This window comes from Amblyomma americanum, chromosome 5 (assembly GCF_052857255.1).
Source record: "Amblyomma americanum isolate KBUSLIRL-KWMA chromosome 5, ASM5285725v1, whole genome shotgun sequence".
NCBI classification, from domain to species: Eukaryota; Metazoa; Arthropoda; class Arachnida; order Ixodida; family Ixodidae; genus Amblyomma; species Amblyomma americanum.
This window is the reverse complement of record NC_135501.1, coordinates 184,530,342-184,547,584: the sequence shown is the minus strand read 5'-3', so window position 1 is coordinate 184,547,584 and position 17,243 is coordinate 184,530,342. Positions and strand designations below refer to the sequence as shown.

General features: G+C 44.9%; 1 pseudogene; it reads right to left on the bottom strand.

Moving 5' to 3' along the window:
• Positions 1–15,007: 15,007 nt before the first annotated feature.
• On the bottom strand, positions 15,008–16,173 carry LOC144135413 (sulfotransferase ssu-1-like; annotated as a pseudogene).
• Between the last annotated feature and the right edge of the window lie 1,070 nt (positions 16,174–17,243).

The window sequence follows — 17,243 nt, the reverse complement described above, 5'->3', positions numbered from 1 at the left end:
GAGTTCTTTGAACAAACACTGACATTGTAGATCTATTCAGAAGCAAACTTTCATGAATATGCTGCAGGATAAAAGGCTTCCTGATGACGTGACTGCAGCCCAATCTTCGCCACCTGATGCTCACTTTCTTGGCTGCGCTTTCCTGGGAAGTGAATGCGGCGCACCTATCGCACTTAGTGGTTATCGCCTCCTTTCGCTTCAGGGCATTTATTTGCGGGTTTATATGAAAAATGGTGCTCATAAAACGGAACCCAGCAGCACGAAGTCCATCAAGCGGAGATTTGCTGCCGCTTGTGCCGCCATTCATCCTGAGAGGACAAAGGGGCAGATTTCTAATCGTGATCTTCTGATGATTGCCGCTACGGTTTGGACAGCGCTTTAAAAGGTTTTGTAACTGCTGCAGTAAAGCCAAGTGTTTCCGGTTAAACTAATAAAACGCACGAGTGTGTTTGACGAAGGGGGATTAGGAAATTTTTTTGCATGCTCACCTTCTCAAGGCATAAAATTTGATTACTTTTCCACATACATGGTCCTGCGATGACCTGATGAGCTTGCATTCTGATATTTCTTAAAAATATGAGGATGCACTCATCCAGCCATGCCAATCAGTGGTGTTCATTGCAGCGGCCAGTGTACAAACACTTCTGCTATGCGCACTTATCAGCCTACAACACTACCGAATAGGCTCGAAGCGCCTGCGGATAGCAAGAAGGACGCCATAGATCACCACGCCTTTTGTAAGCTAGACACGGCCGTTTTCGGTGGCAGCGGACGATAACAGACGTCACCGTTAAAAGCTGCTGCCGAAGGAAGAAAACAGAGCACACGGGGAAAGCATGCTGATGGCGCTGACGATGCTGCCGTGCTGCGTTCCCACTGAAGGCAGAGACACCGACGTCACCATCGCAATTTTGCGGACCAGTTTCAGTTTGAATACGGGTGGGGAATGGAATGGTTTCGCCTTCGGGACGCAAAACAGTATTTTTTACCTTTCATTTGATCGTACAGGTGTGTATCCGGAGGTGGTCGTTCAGATTGACTGCATCGAAAGGAATAAAACTTGAGTCCGTGGAAAAGAGAAGCAGTCTTATTTATATGGCGGTTCTCTGAGCACAATTTGTCGCATGCGACGGGTGACCTCTTCTTGTCACTTTATGCCCTTCCTGAGACACATGTGCATCACACACATTGCCGCATTGAGCTTGGCTGGATTGGAAATATACCTATGCACACACCTTCGTCTAATTGGTTTAAGGTGTTGTCCTGACGCATTTAATCTACCTTGAAAGGAGAGGGAACGTGCAAAACGCTGAAAGCAGTGCATTCTTACCGTATCGTGGCGTTCGGCAATAGAGACAAGTCTATGCAAAATGTCTCTGCTTGCCATGCATATTTAAAGTATAGCCAACGGAAACTGCTTTTCTTTTCGTATAAAATGTAAAGAAAACTATTCGCCTTTTCATTATGCGCACAGCTTACATGCGTTAAGGTAGGCTGTTCTTGCCATAAAAACAGGACGTTGTTTTTTTATTAGAATTCATCATTTGTTCTTTACTCACTAAAAAATTCATAACGGAAACTGCGTGGCAGGGGCACTGCTCCCATTAAGAAGCCACCTCCTGCGCATGCGTTGCCGGCAGATGCTTTACCGCTCCACTCGGTGAAGGTGTGCGACGTCACGTAGAGAGTAGGCCGTGCACCTGGGATGCCTGCTTTCCTCCTCTCCGCAACGCGGCGACAGCGACAGAGCGCATATTGGTCGAAGCTCCACGGCTGGCGTCGGATGGAACACCACCAGCGTTCCGATGAGCGCATCAAAGTGCACATGCGTTCTATGCAGAACCCACTTTCATACATTGCGCACGCGATGCCGCGTCTGTAAGATTGAACAATCAGGAATGAAAATACATTAACGATACTATACAACGCAAGACATGTGTTCGTCTCTGTGAGCCTAACAAAGCCTTTCGCGCGCATAACTACGATTAGTTGAGCCAAAATTCAACCGTTTTTTTTTTATTCTAGATTCCAGAGAAAGCCCTCGCCGTACAAAAAAATACCCTGCTATCTGCTCATCCGCTGATTCCAGCGCTGCCATCCGTGCTTTGAAGAAACGAATCTCGCGCTCTAACTGCTTCGCACGCCCTCTTTCTCCCTGAAGTGAAACACATCGTTACCGACTCGAAGGAGCCTGAAGGAACTACGAGCTGTGTTGGATACCTCCTCTCACCTGAGGCATCCTAAAAACACATCATTACCGACTCCAATGGGCCTATCGGAACGTTGAGCTGGGTTGAATACCTCCTCTCACCTGGCGCATCCTAAAAACACATCCTTACCGACTCGAAGAGGCCTGTTGGAATTATGAGTTGGGTTGGATACCTCCTCTCACCTAACGCATCCTAAAGCACACAATTACCGAATCGAAGGGGCCTGTCGGGCCTATAAGCTGGGTTGGAGACCTCCTCTTACCTGGCGAATCCTAGAAAATATCTCCCGGTCCATCGACCCTCGAAATTGATAATTCATCCGGGCTCCCGTCAACCAGTAACTCGAGGGCAAAGAGCCGATTAAGCGGCCTGCGCGCTCTCTCCTCGGGCACTCACCCCAACAAATACAACACCTCCTCAAAATCTCCCAGAAATAGCCCATCAGGACATTTTGAATCACCCCAGGAGGTGATCATTTTTCCTGAAGACATCCAAAAAACGTCCTCACAACTGGGGTAATACTCGGTGTATTGGCTCTGGCTCAATAAAATTCTTTTTTTTTCATGAACACACCAGTCATCTAAGCGCACATATGTGCCAAATTTCAGGAACATGATTAGGTTACACGTCGTGTAATACATTTGTCCACACGCGTGAATGCATGCTGGCTAGGCCATTCGGACTTACCTGTTTACATGAAATGTGCTTGAAGAAGGTGAAAATTTGGGCTGGATGGAGCATGATCTTGTGACGGGAGCAGCGCAGCACGAGACAAAGAGAGAGGCGGTACACGACGCTGAATAACAACCAGATTTTTAATGCACGTTCGTCGAATATATACATCTAGCTCGTATAAGAATGAAAACAAAGAAGCATGAAAAACGGATAAGATGTACACGTGGTAGAATATTAAGACATCGCACGCAGATAATCAATTTCTCTGTCACGAAGGGCTTTTGAAGGTTTGCAGACGCATATACGTCGCTCTTTTGTAGGATGTTGAAGGCTTCTTCAATCTCCCTGGTCAATTGATTAAAATACGACGAGAGGACCATCGTGTTGACGAATTGCGGCGCACAATCATGCTCGCTGCCATGTTTTCCTAATTCACTGCTGATGACGCCCTTTAGGGATCTTTTTTGCTCTCGAAGCCGTTTAATTCAAACAGCGCCCTGTTTGACCAATGTAGGTGCGTCCGCATGACAGAGATATTTCATAAACCTCGCTTTTCACACATTTCACAAGTGTTTTCCGGTGCTTTTTCTTGCATTGATTTTTTGTTTGCTCACTGCTGACTTTGGCGCACAGGCTCGTTAACTTGTTGGGTGCTGACACGAGCCCTTTTACACCAGATCTTGCGCCTACCTTTCTGAGACTGTGGGAAATGCCATTAATGCAAGGGATGACCGCGTACAGCTTCTTTTCTTCTGATGTGGTTGTGACATACTTTCTGCCTCTATGTGCTTGCAGAATCCCTTCTGCGATACTGGATAGCAGTCTCGTCGGGCAACCTGCTGCTTTCAGCCGACGGCTTCGGGTGTCGAAACTGCCTTGAACTTCATGATGACAGGTTCTCGTCAATGCGGCTCTCATTGCTGCATTTGCTAAGGACTAGAAGGACTAGAAGAACTAGGACAAGAAATAACGATTGAACTCCAGGAAGACACGTTATGCGATTTCTTGACTTAACGCTAACTTTTCTAGGCGCTCACATATGCTGGCGGTAAGAACCACGAAGCTAGAAGGAACTGCTCCCCTACACACCTGCGCACTCCAATATCATCAAGCGGGGGTAGAAAAAAACACCAACAAGAGGCGCACTGACCAGGTTCTGTCATCATAAAGTTCAAGGCAGTGTTGACAACCGAAACCGTCGGCTGAAAGCAGCAGGTTACCCGACGAGACTGCTATCCAGTGTCGCAGAAGGGATTCTGCAAGCACTTAGAGGCAGAAAATATGTCACAATCACATCAGAAGAAAGGAAGCCGTACGCGGTCATTCCTTGCATTAATGGCATTTCCCGCAGTCTCAAAAAGGTAGGTGCAAGAGCTGGTGCAAAATTGCTCGTGTCAGCAACCAACAAGTTTAGAAGCCTGTACGCCAAAGTCAACAGCGAGCAAAGAACAAGTCAATGCAAGAAGAAGCACCGAAAAAAACATGTGAAATGTGTGAAAAGGTGTTTATGAAATACCTCTGTCATGCGGACGCACCTTTATTGGTCAAACAGGGCGCGGTTTGAATGAACGGCTTCGAGAGCACAAAAGATTCCTAAAGGGCGCCATCAGCAGTGAATTAGCAAAGCATTCAAGAGAGCATGAATGTGACCTGCAGCGTAGCAACACAATCGTCATCACGTCATATTTTGATCAACGGACCGGAAATATTGAAGAAGCCTTCAAGATCCGACATAAGAGCGACGTATGCGTCAGCATACTTTCGAAACCGTTTCGTGACAGCGAAATTGATTATCTGCGTGCGTTGCCCTGATATTTTACCGCGTGTACATCTTATGCATTTGTCATGCTTCTGTCTTTTCCTAATTGAACGAGCGAGATGTATATATTCGACGAACGTGCATTAAATATCTGGTTGTTAGACAGCGTTGATTCCGGCCTTTGTCTTTTTCATTTCGTGCTGCGCTGCTCCCGCCAAAAGAACATGAAATGTGCTGCAATTTTACACACAAAGGAAATATTAATTCATAAAGTCGTCCGATCCCTCCCAGATAACAGGAAATACCAGCATAATACAGATGTAATTTCAGTTTATTAGATGTGCTCTTTGCGTTTAAAATGAATGCAAACGGGAGACGCATATGTATGCACCTTTTCACCCACAAGGCACGTATCACCACGGCACCAGCATATAACAATGGCCAAATTTTTCTCTAGCTCCGAGAAATCTGAAAAAGTGAAGCAATAAAAACATAATACAGGCTGAAAGTTGTTGCACCTTAAGCAAACATTCTAAAGGGTACCAAAGAATATATGCCCATGCGAAAGAAAACGCATGTAGAGAACAACCTCGGTGAAAAGACAAGATGGGTGTAAGATACAGATACGCTGTATCAGATCACGGATTTTCTGCAGATTGAAACCTCCCTCTCGCTCTGCCTCACGCACGAACCTCGGAGTATAAGCTTGAGCGTGTTATAAAACTGGAATAAAAGAATTATTTCTACTAGGCGAAAATAAAACGTGAGCATAAACCAACATACCTTGACGACGTTGACAACAGAAACCCGGGGATGAAATCAAATGCTGCAACAGCTGCACCTGTATATAAGAATTCAACGCAGCCTTTTGTCCTGCGCCTTCTCACGGCACAGCAAACGCTCAAACGTACGCGTTACATCCTCGTTACACCCCCGTTTTATTTTCTTGTGACTAAGTGGGGAGATAAGACTGCTTGGAGCCGGATGGAAAGGGGGGACGTCTTGAGGTAGGAGCCCTGGCGCGCCGCACCCATGGTACAGCAGACCGCGCGTGCGGCACAATACGGCGTGGGAGGCGCGATCAAGGTGATCAAGGCACAAGTAATCCGGTGGGGGTGGGTTGGGAGTCAGCGATGCGAACACAACACAACCTATACCACTGCCACAAGATGGCAATGTAGGTAGGGCAGGATAACCCATGGGCACTCGCAGCAAGAGTGTGGTGGGACACCGAAGATCTCGTCTGCCTATGACCGCAGTGGACGGCCACGCTGCCACCAACAACACGCCACAGTCGTAGGAGGCGCTGAGGAATGCAGAGTGCGTGCTAGGAGTCGCCCATTGCCTTGAAATCCGCTGCCGCGAACGACGCCTGGAAGAGCGCCGTTATGGTGTAGGGCCGTGAAGCTGCGAAAAAGACTTCCTCTGCGCCGTGTGCCGCTGCATCAGTTCCAAAAGGAATAATGTGGGCACGCCGAGGTTCGCGGGAAAGCTGCCATGAATCCGCAGCTACGATGTTCACGACAGCGCAATGATGAGAGCTAGAGCTGACGCTCGAGTAGCTAGCGGCTGCGCGAATACGTGTGCGCATGATGGCTTCCGTCCGGCGAGGAAGCCTGGTGACCGACGGGAGGCCATTACTGCACCTCTGCTAGACAGCGGCGCCGCGAGGACTGCTGGTTGTGGGAGATGCCTGCAGGGACCACCGCACCGTGTTTTAGTTGGAAACACGATGGAAGACGGGAACGTTGGTGTTCGCCGCTTCCGGCGGTGTGATGAACAGGCAAACCGCCATCGCCTGCCTGCCTGCAGATGGAGCCGACGGCCCACGAGACAGATGCGGGGTGAACTGCGCTTCCATCGGCTGTTCGAACGATACTGTTTGATCTTTCAAAACGGCGAGTGCAAGAGCAAAACCATCTCTCCCCGTAGCTCCTGGCGAGAGGGAGAGAGAAAACAGAGCGAGGAGTGAATTTGTATATTTTGTTGAGGAGCATTTGTCCAAAAAACGTCCTCGCAGTCAGCTTTCTAGAACCAAAATGCTATGATTTGTTTTTGTTTCTGCTTAACACCCTCGAAAAAACGTTTCTAGACCGCTAATGGGTCCACTGCCCTTTTGCTTGTGTTTCAGTGACCTTCCTCTACGGCTTTTAAATGTTCGATAAATGTTGTACTGGGACTGGGACATTCCATCCTTTCTGGCCGCACATGGGGACGTATTTTGTTTGCTGGGACACTTGCTCTGGAAGTGTACTCCGAGCCTCACCAATCTGTAATTACATTGAAAGACGCCGCTTCATATTATAAGGACAGTCATCGTCGCTTTCCGGAACACTTTAAGGGTCACCACAGAGCAGACGAACAACTTCTTCTCAAAAGGTTTACAAATACAATGATGTGGCCGGCACTATAGAAACACTTCAATTCGGAATTTGATGGCGGCTGCAGCCTGTGTGGAGCGACTTTCTCGAACTTTTTCCACATGGTCTGGGTCTGCGCGTCCAATCCCCACCCTTCCAAATCCTCCATCTCCCACCATTCTAGGGTGGCCAGAGAGGCGACGCTACAAAGCTGCCATAACCTACACTCCCAAAGAACAGTGGTCGCCAGGGCGCGAGCGGCGCTTGACACCATTGGGCATCGGGAATAGGAGCCCCACCTAGATTTTTGAGGACCTGGGCCATTGGGCCTGAGCCCAAACACCTCTTTGTACTTAGTCAATAAATCTTTACCACCACCACCACCACCACCCACTTCGATGGGCTACACAGTGATACAAACAAAGAAAATGGAGGCAGTCTTGAACGACGTGACTGGTTAGAAACAGTTCAACATTCACAAAAAAAAGCGAGGAGTCACAACTGGGAACACACAGAACACGATACAGGACGCATATAACACATGAAACGTCAGAAAAGATAATACAGCAGAATATGGTGATTTCGGTGCTTTCCCTTTCTTTTTAACTTTTTTTTCTGTCGTCGCTTTGTCTGAACTGGCTATCGGGGGCCACCTGTAACATATCACATATCATAGAGTGCGCTATCTATATACCGGCATAATGAGCTCACGCACATTCCAAGACTGTGCTCACAGCGGCATCGGCAGCTCACATCAACACGGTGACCGCGCAGGTTCTCTTCAAAAAAACGATTGTGTCAAAAGAATTAATCCTATCGTGTCTATGACAGCCAGTGTTCTAGCAGTCACCGAAAAAAGTAACTAAATATGTTACTCGTTACGCTAAAAAAAGACGAACGCGTTACCGCCCGACGTTAGCTACAAAAAAAAAAAGGTAACGCGGTACCGGTACCTGTACCGAAAAAAGTACTCCACGTTACTTGGCCGTTACTGCATGGCTATAAATTATAAACAATGCGCCTTGGCTGCACAAACCTCTCGAAAACCGTTTTATAAAGCTCATATTTCACATAAAACTGGTAGCCCAAGCAATGATTTTAGCCGAAATCCTGATTTATCGAGAATACTTTGCACAAATTTGTTGGAGCTTTGCAGTGTTATCGTGGCATAACGTTGCCTTTAGAGTTGACTTCTAACTGTGTGGCACATGCTGAAGCCATTTCCTGAATGTGACATTAAAAAAATGACACTTCATCAATTCCAACTTCACAAAGAAAGCATCGATTGACTCAACTAATTCACAATAATTCTGACAAACGTGATGTTCCAAAATGCTCGGCATGCTTCCACTCTTTAGAGAGTTGTGTGTCTGAGTGGTTTGGTAAAGAGAGGTAGGTGCAGGCAAGTTTGTGAATGTGTGTTCGTGCTCGTGTTTCGTGCTTTATGGGTATTCTGCCTTTTTATTTAAGTTGGGAGCATCTTCTACGGAAGATGTTTTCTGGCATGCATTTGAGCCGCAATGAGGGTCGTCGAGACCGCCTGCACTATTTGTTTGTTTGAAACATCACTTTGGGGGCTCAGCGCTTTTTTTTCTAAAAAGGGGACGAGGGGTGTTTGGAGGACAATTGAAATAAAAAGTAACTGCCAACGTGACACCTCACGTTACCGAAAAAAGTTAACATAAGTATGGTACCCGTTACAGTTTAGAAATGGTAACGAGCACATTACTAAGTTAGCGAAAAAATTAACGCATTAGCGGTGACGCCGTTACTTACAAAGTGTTTCCGCCAATACTGAAGAAAACTACAGAGCCGTGTCAAAAATATGACTAAATATTTTGTAGCTTTGTCATAAACAAAAGCTTTTTTTTGTAGAATTCTTGTTCTCTGGTAACAGCACAATATTTTTAATTTTTTATCTGTTTTTACCAAATGCAGCATAAACTGAGCCCGATACGAGTGCGCGAACAAGCCACTCAAACCACATAAGAGCAACACAATATAGCAATGATTGGTTAAACCTCATGGCACAATGGCTTAATTAGCTGAATCCAGTCTGTTATTGTCCGTGGAAAGAACGAAAACTTTTGTCTGTTCTAGCGAATATAGTGGTCAGAGAACTGGGATGGTGTTGGCAAGTATGTGTGGTTGAAGAATAACAGAGTAGCTTAATGTTAGAAGAGGTATTTTTTAGTATATGTGTTAAGCAGCACAATTTTCGAAATGCAAAAGAGCAGGTATTCTTTATGAGCAAGTTTCACGATAGATTGCTACTTAAGGTTACTCATTAGAATTAGCAGTTGGATACTTGTTAAAGAGGGATCAAGCCTAATTTATATGTGTAGCTATGATGTATAGTTTTTCGGGTTATGGGCATGTAAACACTTTTATCTGCATTCAGAATTATGCCCATGGGTCGCACCGTTCGGAAACGTTGTTCAAAGCATTCTCCAGGTCCCTTTGATCTTCCTTCTTTTGTCAATTCTCGGTATAGAATGCAATCGACAGCAAACAATCGAATATGCACTGATTGGTTAACAACTTTAATGATATCACTGATATACAAAAGGAAAAGCAGGGGGCTCAAAGCACTTCCTTCGGGAACACCGGATGAAACTGGAGGAGAGCCCGAACGTTGTCGACCCATATAAGCAAACTGTTGGCGGTCTTTTAAGTATGCAGTAATACATGTTACTAAAATATCATGAATGCCAATTTCTTTAATTTTAAAAATTATTTCATCACGAGGAACTTTGTCAATTGCCTTGCTAAAATCCAAAATATTGCATCGATTTGGCCTTTATCTATGCAGGAAGGAAATAAATTTATTACTGTATTTAGCTGTGTTACCGTCCAAAATCCTTTTAAGAAACCGTGCTGGAAGATAGCTAGCACAAGATCTTTTTTTCTAAAAATTCGCTCATTCAGTGTGCAACTATATGTTCTAATAGCTTACAGCACGGGGACGTCAATGATATGGGACGGTAGTTCTGCAAAAGAAGGTGTCCTTTTTTATAAACGGGAACAATTCCCGCTGTCCTCCAATCATCGAGTACTTTGCCTACTGACATTGAAGCACGAAAAATTATCACAAGGAATTCATCCAGAGTTTAGGCATGGCGTCGCAGAAATGCGCTTGGAATGTTGTCAGGGCCGCATGACGTTTTGGTTTAGGTTCAGTAACATAGAAAATACACCACGGTAAGAGATTAAACACACTTCGGCAGGATAATACACTCGGCTGTGTTCGGCACATGTGCATGGGGCAGGAAATACTTTGAAAAAAATTAATAAAACTCTGAGCAATAGGCTTTGGATCACATACTGTAGTGTTGACCAAAATTTGTGTGACTGCTTTCTTTTTTTCACTAGTATAATTCCAAAGCATTGTTAGCTCGGTTTTTGCAATATTTTTATTTGATGTGTTGAAGAAATAATGTTTTTAATCACGTAAGACACGTGCTACATTCTCCAGAAATCCTTGAGCACTTCAGTATCTGCGCGTTTCGTCTTCTGCCAATTTAAACTACGGCTCATTTGAATTATATTGCGTAACATCCTTTGGGTTTCCTTTATTTATTTTTTGTGCCTGCTTGGTACAAAAGTTTTGATACAATACAAACAGTTTTTTTAATCTTTTTATTCTGTCCCAGACTGCGCTGACATTAGCATCATCGAAATCAACAAGACTGGTTTCCAGATGTTCTATGACAGATGCGTCACTGGCTTGCGAATAATCTTTAATTTAACGTGGCGATGAGTGTTCCTTTTTTGTTTGCCGTACTAGAGGAAGTGAAGCACTAACCAAGTCGTGGTCAGACAGGCCTTGTTCCACAGAAAGAGTAAAATTTACAATGTCGCAAAGAACGAACAGCAAATCTAACAACGAATTCGGGGAACCGACTTTACGGGTTGGTTCCTTAACTATGTGTGTCAGGTTGAGGAGAAGCATTATTTTAAACAATACGTTTGCTTGCTTTGTGTAAGCACCGAGACACTCAAGTAGCTCCCAATCCAATCCTAGCAAGTAGAAGTCGCCTGTCAATAAAATTTTGCTGTTTTGGTACTGAGACATCTGATTTTCTAGTTTAGTTAAGTAGTCGGTTCCAGATCAAGGAGGCCTATAAAGAGCATATGAAACCAAGTTTGGTCCCCAACAGGAGAGTTTCACACATAGGCATTAAATATCATTTGCGTCATCTTTAAATAGGCTTCAATTTGTTTCTTAATTAGGAGAGCCACTCCACCACCTCAAGATTGACTGCGTTTTCGAAATACAGTGTAAGAAGGGGGAAAAACGTCATCATCATTCACTTCACTGTGAAGCCAAGTCTCAGTAATCACTCTAACGTGGGGATCATGGAAATAGAGTTATTTCGAGCAAGTCTGTCTTATTAACTAAACTACGCGCGTTAATGTTTAGTATGCGCAAAAGTTTGCTCTGATCTTGTAAACCACGTCATGCCTTGTCGTGCTGATTCACTCTCTTATCCGAGTAAACTAACTTTACGCGTTTATTTTGTGATTTATCCCTGAAAAACATATCTTTATCCGCTTTTAGCTTGTCATGAATAAGGGTGACGTTTTGTTTTATCCCTCTCTTCTTACGCTATATGCCAACGCAGTGATCGTGTCTGCAGCGTAGTTCGGGAATAATCATTCCGAACTTAACTTCCTGAGCATTTTAGCTTTGTAACATTTTTTATTATGGTCTTTTGTTCTGCAAAACTTTTTAAATAGAGCAGAACAGGGCAGGTAGCATTTCTACGACCCAAGCTATGAATGCGCCCGACAGATTGGTAACTGACTTGAAGCTTGTCTTTAAAACCTTCTTTGATTATTTTATCTTTCATCGTAGCTTCTGTTTCGTCAGATTCTTATGTAATACCGTGAATGCCTAGGTTCGACCGTCTGCTTCGATCATCGAGATCGGTCAAATTTTCAGCTTGAAAACCCATTACTTTCTCTATTGATTTCAAGGTTGTGTGTATTTCATGGGGCTGCTCGGTGAAGGTTGATGTTTCGTTCAGCTTTTTCTCCATTTTATTTATTAGACTGTGTAGATCCTTTACCATATATACAGTCTTAACTGGCTCTACTATCATTTCACTGATTTCAGCTTGAAGAGGCAGCTGGTCGTCTAATATTTGTTCAATAACATCCTTTTGATTCGGCCCAGGATTCGCTTCGAGATCGCTACAAAGAAGCAACTTGCAATAAATAAAACATTCATATGATGGCTGAATCTCGTCGCTGGAAGAACAGTGTCATCAAATTACGACACCCAGACCGATGCGTTGTCGAAGTGAGGTTGATTTGCATCACAGCAACAGATGTCATCAGGCCACACGTGTCCAGTTCGTAACGCGTCTGAACCCAGGAAAACCTGTAGCACGTAGAGAAGCGCCCTAGTCCGTGACACGTTGGACCCTGGTTCGCCGTGCCCACTCAGTTCTGTTGTTGCTACTAGTTTCTGATAAAAAAAACATCCCAGGAAATCTCTTGTGACGGAAGAAATTTTTCTGTTTGTATTTTCTAACTCTTTTGCTCACCGTTGCTGTCTATAGCAGCTGCAAGTTTAAAAGAATAAGAGAGGTAAATTTCAACATAGGCTTTGTTGCATCGTTGTTCCTTCATTTCTAGACGTCATTATTCATGCACCTGTGACGAATTGGTTTAGGTGCTCCCGCTGCAGCGAGAAATCAGTCCCCAAGCGAAATAGGAAAAGAAAAGGTGCGGTACCACGGCTTTTTTACATATTGAGCAGTTCAGCCGATAAGGATAAGTTACGGGAGAGACGCTTGTCGCTCCTATTGCACATGTACCCACAGGGAAGGATATGCTTCGGGGGCGAGTAAAAATATTAAAAATGTGATCTCCATTTCTCTTTCTCGGAGATAGGGGTAATATAGTATGGCGCACATGTTGAGCCGATAGGATTTGGTGTGGATTTGCAGTTGTAATTTGCGCTTGGTCCAGAAGAACAATTCTCTGGGATTCACCGTTCCCGGAACCTAGTTATACGAGTGAAACCTCTGTTGAGCATGCACTCTAATGTCTCAAATGAAATGTCATGGTCAAGGCCATGGGTCAACGTTAAAAGTTGAGGTCAGGTACGCAATGATCGGAAATATACGATGACATGGTCATACTTAGCCTGGGCCATGCCATCAAACAGTGAAGTTCGTTTTGACCTTTTGAGGCATTGAAGGTCATTGTTGATGTGGTGACAGCTGTCTCAAATCGAAGGCCAAGGACAAGGCTAAAATGAAGGTCAAGTTCACAGTGGTCATATACATATGATCGCGTGGTGATACCACCATAGCTAGTGCCGTACTACCACGCAACTGTTGAATTTGACCTTGTGATGCATTGAAGGTCATTGCCTCATCCACATTGAAATCGCAAGTTGTACGCCGAGGAGTAGCTCTCTTGCTCTGTAAAAACAACTCCGCAAAGTAAACTGCGGATCAGAGGTACTACATGCATTTACTGCAGGAGACTTAGCACGCCTACATCTATGTTTTTGTAATTTTCAAATAAAGGTGTGCTTTTGCTGGAATTTCATCGCTTTCATTGTGAAAACTGAAAAGAAGACAATTAAGACATTGCATTCGGAATTAGCGAACCATAGCTTGCTATAGTCTGATACTTCGGCATAATGAAGAGGGACTTGGAAATTTCATGATTTGTTTCTTTACTTTTACCGGCTCCTCTGACCTGTCACGCTTATCTCCTGGGCTCTGCGAAACGCATCACGTAATATAATTTCGTTACAGTGTCTGGCGGTGAAGGTACATCTTTCAGGGTAGTAGCGCAGGCAACCGATGAAGGGACATGTCATCTCTCAATCCTTAAGTCCACTCTTATCACGCAAGAAGAGAGCTAATGAGCTTTACCAAAGCCTCTTGATATGCCCAGAGGAGAGTGATGATGATGATTATGGATTTTTGTGGCGCAAGGGCATCTATGGCCAAAGAGCGCCATGGCACATGGTATGTTTCGATTACTCTTGGTGGGGTGAAAGACCCATTTTCCAAGCATTTTACACCTTACTAGCCGAGCACCAGGCCAGGGAAAGATTGTACCCACTGTTCCACCGGTGGGTACCCGGCGGCACTGGGGATCGAACCCCGCACCTCCCGCATGCGAGGGGGATGCTCACCCACTCAGCCACCGCTGCGGCACCAGAGAAGCTTGAGCTGCTCTTGAGCTTGTTCGCTGCTGCGAACGAGCTAGTTTCAATATCTGTAAATTGCAGCTGGAGAGTCCCGTCTTGTTCCCGATATGGCGAAGTAATTCGTAGGTTAGGAGTAGGTAGGATATTTTCAGCGGCTTGCGCCAGCCACCCTTTCTTGAAGAATATTTGGCTGGTCACGTGGGCCACAACGGAAAGTACCACACCCACCCACCGCGCTCCCTTTCTCCTCACATTTTTTTTGTCCTGTCAGGAAGACACAGTGAAAATTTGGCAGAGGTTTAGCACAGATAAACATGATGTTCAGAGACAGCTTCACAGCAATGGATAAGCGACGTCTCCACGCGACTACTCTCATTACCCCCTCCCACTTGCCCTAACACAAGACTGAAAGGTCACTCCAAGGACAGAGGTGATCCTAAGGCCAAAGGTCAGTGTTAAAGGTGAACGTTTATTTATTTATTTTTTATTTATTTTAGCACGAAAGTCAGTATGCTTTAGTAAGCGTTAAGTTCCAAAGACACCTTCTTACACTTATTATATTTCCTTCTATTTCAATAAGTATTTTGGAACACTTCCTGCACTAAAGTGCAAGAACGCCTGCGTTTTACTCTGGAGTGCATTAAAAGACAGGTTTTTTAAAAGCGCTACAATCGCCGATTCTTTTATTTAGACCGAAATAAACATGAAACTAAGTTCTCTAAGACACTGCATTCTTGCTCACTCTTTCAGAATACTGCTGGACACGCAGGGGAGTTCTTCGACGCCAGGCCTCAAGAAGTGTTCTCTTTTCCCACAACAATTCGTGAAGAAATTTCCAGTCTTTGTCTTTCACACATTTTGTATATCATGCTGCGAGCTGATTTCAACACAAACAGACAATAGTAGATACGTAAAAGAAAATACTAATGATGATCATCTATATTCTGGCCTTCAAGCCGTTCAACATATGTCCAAACGAAAACTATTTAAGGCATTCATATTCCTCTTCTGGTTCACGTTTCCTTCATTGGTAATGTTAAGGCAAATCACAGTTCTTCCACAGTTGCATAACGTCCGATCCCCGTGTCTTTTCACTGATCCAGGCTTTAGTCTTCTCGATCTGATCCGGCGTGAAATGATTCTTCCAGTCACCAACAACCCCTTTGCGGACAAACTGTTTCTGTTCGTGCATCTCCGGCAATTCAGCCACAAACTTGCGCTGCACTTCCAAGGATTTAATGGCTTTTTCGGGTGGGAGGCTCCAAATTTTTTTAGAAAGGGCCTCTCCCCGCTGAATACTTGATTCACGTTCTCCTTGCTCGAGGCGCTTACCACTTTGTGCAGTAATGCAGAATCCTTCCGAAGTTCACTTCCGTACTGTTTCCCAAGAAAGTCAGCTACCTTTAGCGTCCAGAAGGTGGTATCGTTCCTCATATCTTCGAATGTGAAGCACAAAATGTTCGGCAAATCTCGGTGCTCGTACCAGGACAACAGGTGGTCGAAGTAGTCGCCGAAATTCAGCCTCCCCGAGATGAAAAGTTCGTGAAACCGTCCAAAGGATACGTCCTCTACACTCTTAGGTGTGAAGCCTACGACTTGATAGTAGAAGGAAACGCACACGTCATACGGATTTCTTGTAGCATAGATGTATTTAGCCTCACTCGAGAAAGGCACCTTGTGAAAAGGTAGGTGCGTCTTGATGGGCCCCGGCCTCACCATTTTTTCGCCTGCTTCAGCGCCCATAACCTCCAGGAACGGAGAAGCCAACAAGAACTCGATGGGCGTTTTGGGAGGTTCGCCCCTGTGTAGGATACTCAGTGCAAGGAACTGCGTCCACGTTGTTCCACATTTGGGATAGGCTGCGACGAATATATCCCCTGGATGGGGTTTGTAGTTAATCGCGCTGCGCAAGATGTCGTCGTGGAATGTCTTGTTCACCCACACTCCGTCCACATTTCTATAGGCCTGCAGGTCCATTTTGCACTCTTGCTGCCCTGCAAAGTTGAGTATCGTCTGTGAGAACCACAAATGTCAGTTCTGCTGACGTGTTAAACATGCCAATCATTACAAAAATCGAATCATCAATAAAAGCAAGAAAAGAACATCACGTCATGTAGGAGGTTCGGGCCACGACCTCTGCATGTCACGCGACCTCATCTACCAACTCAGTCGCGCCGGCGCCTGTCCCCTCTTCGAATTTCAAGCGAATTCGTGCTTTGTGTACCCTAACCTTGAAAGTGTAATCGAGTGCTGCATCGCCCCGCAAGTTACAGCTCTGGCGCCGCACGTGCAACAGCCTGCTCTACCGCAGGCGGCTCGTAGGGTGTCATCGAATGAGGAGGTCAGCAGCTTTACGAAAGCCCTCTTATGCAGCCTAAGGTGTGAGTTGTGCCAAAACGAAAACACTCGTTATGCTGTTGAGCCCAGAAGGGTAAGGAGGTGGTGCCTGATGTTATCATTTTGTGCACCTCTAAGTTCATTTCAGTTGCAATTCTCAATTAACGGCGACTATTTGAAGAAACCGACGAATCGCTTACATTAAGTTCATTTGAATCTGATACCTTATTTATTACAGAAGTAAAGGCAATTTCTAAAAGTTAGCCACAGACTTCTCACACTGACGTTAAAAGATTTCGAATTTTTATGCAAAATTCACTGTGCACACCTACAATAAACTGAATGAAAGGGAGAGAGTGGATGTTTAGATGTCATACATTTTACGAGTAAGATGTGGCACACCAGAAGGAATTTTTCAGAGTTCCCCTCTCTCCAATAATTATGCTAATCGTATTGATTAAGTACTAGAGAGAAGAGGACTCTAATTCCTTCTGGTGTGCCACATATGAGAGGTAAAATATATGACCTCAAAACATACACTCTTTCTATTTATTTCAGTATTTTACGGGTTTGCACAGTGAATTTTGCCTCAAAATTCGAAATCTTATGCTTATCGCCCCACGGCGGCGGTTTAGTGGTTATGGCGCTCGGCTGCTGACCCGGAAAACGCCTGTTCGATTCCGGCCGCGGTGGTCGAATTTCGATGGAGGCGAAATTCTATA